We start from the raw sequence: 8114 nt of genomic DNA on the forward strand, positions 1-8114 counted from the left end.
ATCCAGTTTCCTAGAGTAAATCATTCAGAAAGTGCCTGACTCTTTGGCTTAATGGGTTGAATTCTTTGAGTTCTTTGACTTTGCTTGATCGATGGCTTGTTTCCTCTTTTAATACATAATTCAGTAAAATTTTCCCTTGGAGAAAGGGTTTTCTAGATTATGAAATAATTATGAAATACAAATATGTAAGAATGACAACATTTTTACGTCAGAAAAATTGAGTTACTGGTACATATTTCTTTCTGATGCTCTTCGTCCAAAGACAATATACTGTACTTTTTTCAGATGAAAAATAAATCATTGCAAAAGTTTAGAGGTTAAGTGCCCACATCTTGAGTCTATGACAATAGCTACGGTCGTGTTGCTGATATAATTTTCTATTCAGGTTACTAGATTTGAATTAACTTTATATCCAAAATAAGTAATCTTTTATTTTTTTTCCTCCTTTGAAGTTGACATAAATTTAGTACTTGCAGAAGAGTTTTATTGCTTTTCAGCTTAGTGAAGGGCAAAGAGAAAATAGAAGGGATTTTTTTTAGCAATAAAGTTGTGGTTTAATTGCTACACACAATAGTAGCAACCACTGTTGTTTTCTTTCAATATTCCTTTCCGGCACTTATTTTTTTACTTTTCAGGTAAGTGTGTCTCAGAGAAAAGTGATAGGAGAATCCTTTAATAAAAGTTCTTGCAGGGCTTCCCTGGTGGCGCAGTGGTTGAGAGTCTGCCTGCCAATGCAGGGGACATGGGTTCGTGCCCCAGTCTGGGAGGATCCCACGTGCCGCGGAGTGGCTGGGCCCGTGAGCCATGGCTACTGGGCCTGCGTGTCTGGAGCCTGTGCTCCGCAACGGGAGAGGCCACAACAGTGAGAAGCCCGTGTACCGCAAAATAAATAAATAAATAAATAAATAAATAAATAAACAAAGGACCTCTGAGAATCACATAAATATAAATAAATTTAAATGCAGTTCATTAAAAAAAATCTGTGAATTCTTTAAAAAAAAAAAAAAAAAAAAAAAAAGTTCTTGCAGACACACACACACATCCTTACATGCTCAGTAATTAACCAAAACTAAAATAAAGCTCTGGTGTGAATGGCTGTTATGTGCCACCTCCTGCATGCAGGGTAATTTTTTCCCCTTGATCTCGGTTTAGGTAATGGTGAGATTCCTCTGTTAAGATAAAACAGTTAATACAAAATAGACTTATAATTTACCATCTATATTTTCCTCAGGAGCTGTTAAGATTCTTTCTAAGAATTTTAGCATTATATTTTGCACACAGTCCATGGAAACAAAGACCCTGGGAATGTATGTGCAATATATATACATATAGTTTAGATAAGAAGTGATTTACCTAAGTTGCTTTGCTGATATTTTCCTGAAATTCTCCTCCTGGCTTTTCATTCAAATGTGAATCATGACGAAGGCTGTGAAAAACCTACCCATATAGTTTGATAATAGACTTCAAATAAATTACATTTTTAGGATAGATTGTCACTGTAGTATTCTGGAATTAAGTGCATAGCTCTTCTTATTATGAATGAGAGCTACGCACCTAATTTCAAACACTGTAACCTGAAATGTAATCACCTATGTTTTCTCCTATAAAAAGATAACGCGATATTCAGTGCAAAAGCAGTACTTGGTTCTCTGAAACCCATTGTTGATGAGATTCCTTCGGATCTCCAGCATTTCACCCTAGAAAAAGCTCTTTCTATAAATGCCGTGATCATAAAACACGTCGACCTCCCCTTGTTTTCTAAATAGCTCTCTTCAAACCCTCCTCTTGTCAGTTCATGAAAAACACTCTTCCATACCCGGAGGTTCTCGACAGCAAGCATTTAGTCTTTAATAGCTAAACATATAAACTCAAGTGCTTTAGCGCTCCTCTGAGATTCACACTGAATGACAACTTTTCATAGGAGACAGTTGCTACAATGTAGGTAGGCTGCTGCCTTAAAAACACACATATAAGCATATATCTTGGTGACGAAACAAAAGGTTACCTTCCACATACCCCCAAACTCTTCCTAAATCAGGCAAATCAACTGCCTATTTTCCAACCTGGGAAAGACACCCAAACCAAACCAAAACAAAACAATGCTAAAAGAGTCTTTCCAAACTATATTCTCTAGGAAGATTTCAGAGTTTGCCTGTTATGATTTAGACTTGATATTGTGAATATGCTTTAGGGCATAGGCTTTAGGTAATATTTTTCAGTGTGATTGTAAACGTACTTTAAATGTCCTAAGGTTGGCCAGATATTTTTAACTAAACCCAACAAAGATGCAGAAACATTTCCTCAATTTAAAAAAGTACAAAATGATGTTTTGCAAAAAATTGCACCTAGAACTAAATATCACACAATTTCCATGGCACAGAATCTTGCTATTGTTTAAAAGTTGGTAGGAAGAATGGAAAACATGTAAAATGTGGTCCATTTTAGAAGTGGAGACAAGGAATATCATAAATAATTGAAATCCACAGATAAGCCAAAGCTTATCGTTTTTAGTCAGTAAGCACCACCCTTTTCCAGGGCTTTTTATAAAAGTCAACTCAAAATTATAAAACGTTTGATTGTATTTTTTTTTTTCCCTTCAATCAACATTGGCCAAAAGAGAAAGGGAAAAGCAAAGAACCCAATAATACTCAAACTGAATATTCCCTCCCTGCCTTGACTGGGATGGGACACCGATTATATCACTATTTGGTGGATAATCAAAGAATTCAATGAAATGAAAGAAACAGCATAAATTAACAATGTCAAAAAAAATCATAAGCCATTCCAACGATTATAAGTATCTCTATGTTTGTTGTCGTGTGGAACAAAAGTCAGAATGGCTGACTACAGATTTTACTTTTCATCTGGATGCTTTGGTATTTTGCAGACACAGCATTTGGTGCAAGGGAAATGTTAGAGTTTAAAATTTGTGAGATACTGTGGTAATTTTTCACTGTGCTACTTGGTCCCTTCCTCCTGGGTAAGAAGGATTATCCTGGAGCCTGGGCCCCAGCAGTGTGGTTCAAGGAGTCCTGTTTGGCCTGAGACTTGGGAAAGAATGTCTGAGCTTTCTGAAGATGCCAGTCTGATTTCAAAATTTTGGGAAGTCTGTACCCAAGGGAGCATTCAGCCCGATTGAGTGCTTTGACTGTTCGTGTTTGCATGTGACTTTACAGGAGGGGTTCGCTGAGTACAATGCCCATGTCTGTCTTCTGTCATTTAGCCAGTGTGACCCTCAGCCTCAATTAAAAAAAAAATGTGAAGGGGCATAAACAGATTTTCCTGTTAAAATATATAACCTATGGGGGAACAGGAACAAAGGACAAGGTGGCTACAAAAAACTTCCTTTTATTAGGTCACTGCTTTTTTTAAATCGTGAATTAAAATTGAACAGTAATTTACTCTATATTAGGAAGTTAGAGAATGAGCAAAATGGATTTGTTAGGGCTGTCCCAGGGCTAGTGAAGAAATGGCAGAAATAACTAATTAATGACGAAGAGGCGTTGGCAGACTCCCATGCTAGAAAGCACCACTCTTAATTCGATTATTTCAGTTTTGTCTTATATCAGCTATAAAGCATTGCTCTCACTAAGTTAAGGTTGGTAGATATTCCAAGGCCCCTAAAAAACCACAGTGTAGTTATTCTGGGACCTGGATAGGGGCCATACTGTAAACTGATGTGACAAATTGCTTTCTACACAAGTGCGTGGCTTGGTCCTCGGTCATGAGTTGCCATTTGCATGGATTTGCACAGACGGAAAACTGGATCCTTGAAGAACACCATGGGGTGGCTGTACCCATGCTGAGACATGTCCGCCACCCCCAAGGGGTTTTTTCATGTCCTAATGTCTTCTGCCACCAAAGGCCTGGCCCCATGGGATTCTGAGTGTCCTCTGTCTTATGGCAAGAGCCAAGGCTGTGGACGTGCGTGGCCTAGAATGAAGTGATAGCCCTCAAATGCTTCCCATCAGCTGAGACCAGACCACTCACTTCACAGCTTGTGGCCCAACCCACAGGGAACCATGTACGAAACTAGTCTTTAAAACACGGCCAACAGAGAACAATTAGGAGGGGGGCCAGGCAAGATGACGAAAAGGCAGAGGAACAAATCCTGTTTATTAACTCAGGAATCAGAAAATATCTCCTCAGGGATTATATGGACAGTGTTTTGCTAACAGGTGGTACCAGTTTGCCTTCAGTTTTCCAATCAGTAAAAATAAACAAATAAATGCAATGCTACGGCAGATGTTGTTTGATGTAATGACGGAGGCGTGGTAACACTGTCTCTATTATTCTTGAACACTTCGCGTAAAACCTCATTGCCTTAAAAACTTGGCAATGTTAATTCACTTCTCAGTTTCTTAATCTGTAAAATGGGAATAATAAACCTCCCTACTGTTCTTTTACGAAGAGAAAATGTGAATATACCAAGGTTTCTATATATATAATGCTCAATAAATTATAACTATTATTATTGAAGGTAATTATCTTACAAGAGCACCGCGTTCTACAACAGGTCTCTATCTTGAACTTCCTTTTCTAAGACCCATTAGGTAAGCAATAGAGTGCAGATATTTTCAACCTTCTTATATTTTATCATATTTATAAGATATTTATTGACAGAGAAGGGATGAAATTTAAACTTGATGAGTAGAAGAAAGAATGGAAATAGGCAATGCCGAGAATTTTTTTTTAATGGAGCAGCCACAATTCAAGCAAGCCCCATTCCACCTCTCGGATCAGACTGCGACGGGAAGATTTAGGGAGGTGCCATGAACGTGGAAGGTTTTACCTCTAGGAAGTGTAGCCAATCGCCAGTGTTCTCTGCAAGCCATCTGTCTTGTTAGCTTCTCAATGGAAGACTCTGCTTTATGGAAGATTACCAGAAGTAAATAAGCCTGACAAATAGGAGGGTTAGAATGCCTAGTCCTAAGCTTCCATGTCTCGCTCCAGAGAACTCCAGTACAAAAAGGGCAGACATCAATCTATTTGCTTCTCTGTCCCTGGCCAGATACTCTGTGTCAAGTACATAGTGAAAGTTCCCGAAGTATGTGTTGAATGCGTGAATAAATGAACCCTTTTCCTGGGAAATAATATGCTAAGTGGTCTCTATTCTAGGAGCTCAGAGATGGCTTCTAATAATCACAGCAGACATTGCTAACCTTGTCTGGAGGCGGCCACTCAGCGCTCTTTGGCTTTGACCATTTGGGATCTCAGCATCACAGCAGTGCTTCTTCCCCTCATCTTTCTGCTGTGTGTATATCTCCAGGCTGAGCCTAATTAGAAGAAAGGTGCTTTGAGATCTTCTGATAAACATTCTTTACAACTGTGAAGTTGTTTATGAGGTATAGCTAATGTATTTCTTATTTTGTGAGCCTGACCGTATAAGAAATGTCATAGCAAATGAGCCCAATGATCCACGCAGCCAGCAGTGGACCCAAGGAATATTCTATATGAGATTGTGGTTGCCACTCAGATATTACCTAAATAAGCGTCTTCAAATTCCCTTATAATTCACCAAAAGTTTCTCATATAAGAATTTATTTAATCACTTTGAATGTTATAAGCTAAAAGTAACTTCTCATAGATAGCCCCCCAATTTTAGCAAAGTATTTTATTGTACAAATTTAGATACTCTGGAGTTTAAATGATAATGGCTATTAAACTGTGATAAAATATGATTGTCTAGAAAGGGATTGTTACCTAATAACAAAGTATTTTTAATGAGTAAATATTTCAGGTTTAGGTGAATATCAAAGTACAATACTGATGTCATAGATTTCTACCTACTTCTATATCTTTTCTTCTTTTTGCTCATTCCCTTGAGAAGAGTACTTCCTTACTTCCAGATTTTGCGGCTTGATGTTTGCTTTATCCAAGTACATAGGTTCACCAGATAATCACCATCCTTGTTGATTTGTAACATCTAAATGATGCTAATAGTGACAAATTGTTTCACTACAGCAATTTTCTAGAAGAGTCAAATGCCAAAAAAAAAAAAAAATCCGACTTGTGAACATAATAAAACTCAGTTGAATTAACAAAGGTGACTTCAGTTGAATAGCATGTTCAGGGTAAAAGATATTTTTTGTACCTCTATAAAGGTGAACTTTCTCTTTTCACACGTATGTCATTTAAGCGCTGAAAAAAATCCCTCTCAGACACTGTTTATTGAAAAAAATTTCATGAGAGCCAATCTCACTTTTCCAGCAGTGCAGCAGCCTACCTTTCTAAAAGGGGAGCAGGTGATGCTTTTGAAAATACTGCCTGCACGTTGCAACACATTTATTTAAAAATACTGTTTCTATTATTCTTGAACACGTTGCATAAAACTTCATTGTAAACGGTGTTGTCACCAGGGATGGTAAGTTGTTATCACGCAAGAACTTCAAACCCTCCTCTGATGTGGTCAATTAGGGGAGCTTTTTGTGACTCCTTAGGACCAACTGAGGGGACGTTTTGCTGTGATTTTTTTTTCTAGTTGGGTTCTCATTCCTCCTGACCTACTTAGCATGGGGGAGTCAGCCATCATCTCTCCCAGTTCCCCAAGGAGACTTTGACAGTTAGGCCCTGGCAATTTGCGTGCCGGCTCTGCGTGCGCCTATTTAAAAGTCCAGCTACAGACCCACGCATCACCCACTCTCTCTGTTCAGTTACTTACCACTGACACACTTGGCGAACAAAAGTTCCTTGGTGCGCGCGTGATCTTAGACTAGGTTTATACAAGGTGCGATAGCCCTTTATCCAAAGAATGAGGTGTGCAGAGAGAAGCCTGGATCAGCACTCCCTCTTCGGTGTCAGATTTTGACCTGGAGACCTACCTTAGTAGAGTCTGTAGCCAGTTGGAAGAGTTCCTTTCCTCTGGCCTGGAAAGGGCCCGCGGGAGGTGGGCGGACACAGCGCTTTGGCTCTTCTCCTGTGCGGAGTGGTCAGCGACCCGGTGTTTCTCCAAACCGCCTCCCACCTCCTCCGCCCCGACTCAGACACCGCCCGTTAGATTCAGCCGGGAAGCTCAGCGCACAAAGAGTGAGCGTATAACGTGTCCCACGTACGTGAGCCATATCCCTGTTCTTGATGGATTTTTAAGATCACAATTATATTAATTGCCAAATCTCAAAATCAAGATAAAGTGGCACTCAGAGAGAGACCTGATGACTACTGAAGAGGAAAAAGGAACACCTAAGAAGGATTTGGGTGTCAGTAAGAGGTGACTGCATCTTAGTTTAATGGTATTTATCTTTACTGTGTGCATGAGATCTGTGAGTATATACAAATATCTCTGGGGGAGTAGAGAGTATAGCTCAGGGAATGGTATTGGTCCTTTCAGACTAAAAGTGTTAAAACTCAGACATTGGAGAATGTGTGTTTTTTTTTTTACTGAACTACAGTTGATTTGCAATGCTTTGTTAATTTCTGCTGTACAGCAAGTGATTCAGTTGTACATGTATATATTCTTTTTCATATTCTTTTCCATTATGGTTTATCACAGGATCTTGAATATAGTTCCTGGTACTATACAGTAGGACCTTGTTGTTTATCCATCCTAGTTTGCATCTGCTAGTCCCAGACTCCCAGTCCTTCCCTCGCCCACCCCAGAGTGCAGGTTTTGTCTGGCCTGCATTTGAGAAAATTGGCTTAGAGGAGAAATTGAGTCCCGCAAAGGCCAGGGCACACCCTTAGAAACATTTTGATTTATTGTCATGTGGCATTGGGCTGGGTCCTTGGGAGGGATACAGAAAATGCATCAAACATCAAACATGACCTGCAAAGAGCTCTGAGTCTGCTAAGGGAAAGAAGTCATGAGCAAAATACATCAAATAAAGTGATGCATGATGCAGCAGAGGTCCCCATGACATGACGTGGGAATTAAGAGGAAGGGGAAATTAGTGCAGGCTTTCTTAACCAAAATTCTCCTGTTGAAAGCATTTGCCACAGGGATGTTCAAATGGTCTCCAGAGATGACCTTCAGCCCCTGGAGGTTGGTAGAGGGTCATGGCTGGTAGGGGACATAAAATGCCCATATTCTGTTGTGGGCTTAGTTCATATCTGCTCTTGGTAGGCCAATTGGTGTAACAGAGAGAGGTATTTTTGAGGCCCATGGGGCCAGAGTTGAA

Source organism: Mesoplodon bidens, assembly GCF_964165515.1.
Source record: "Mesoplodon bidens genome assembly, chromosome: 20".
Taxonomy (NCBI): Eukaryota; Metazoa; Chordata; class Mammalia; order Artiodactyla; family Ziphiidae; genus Mesoplodon; species Mesoplodon bidens.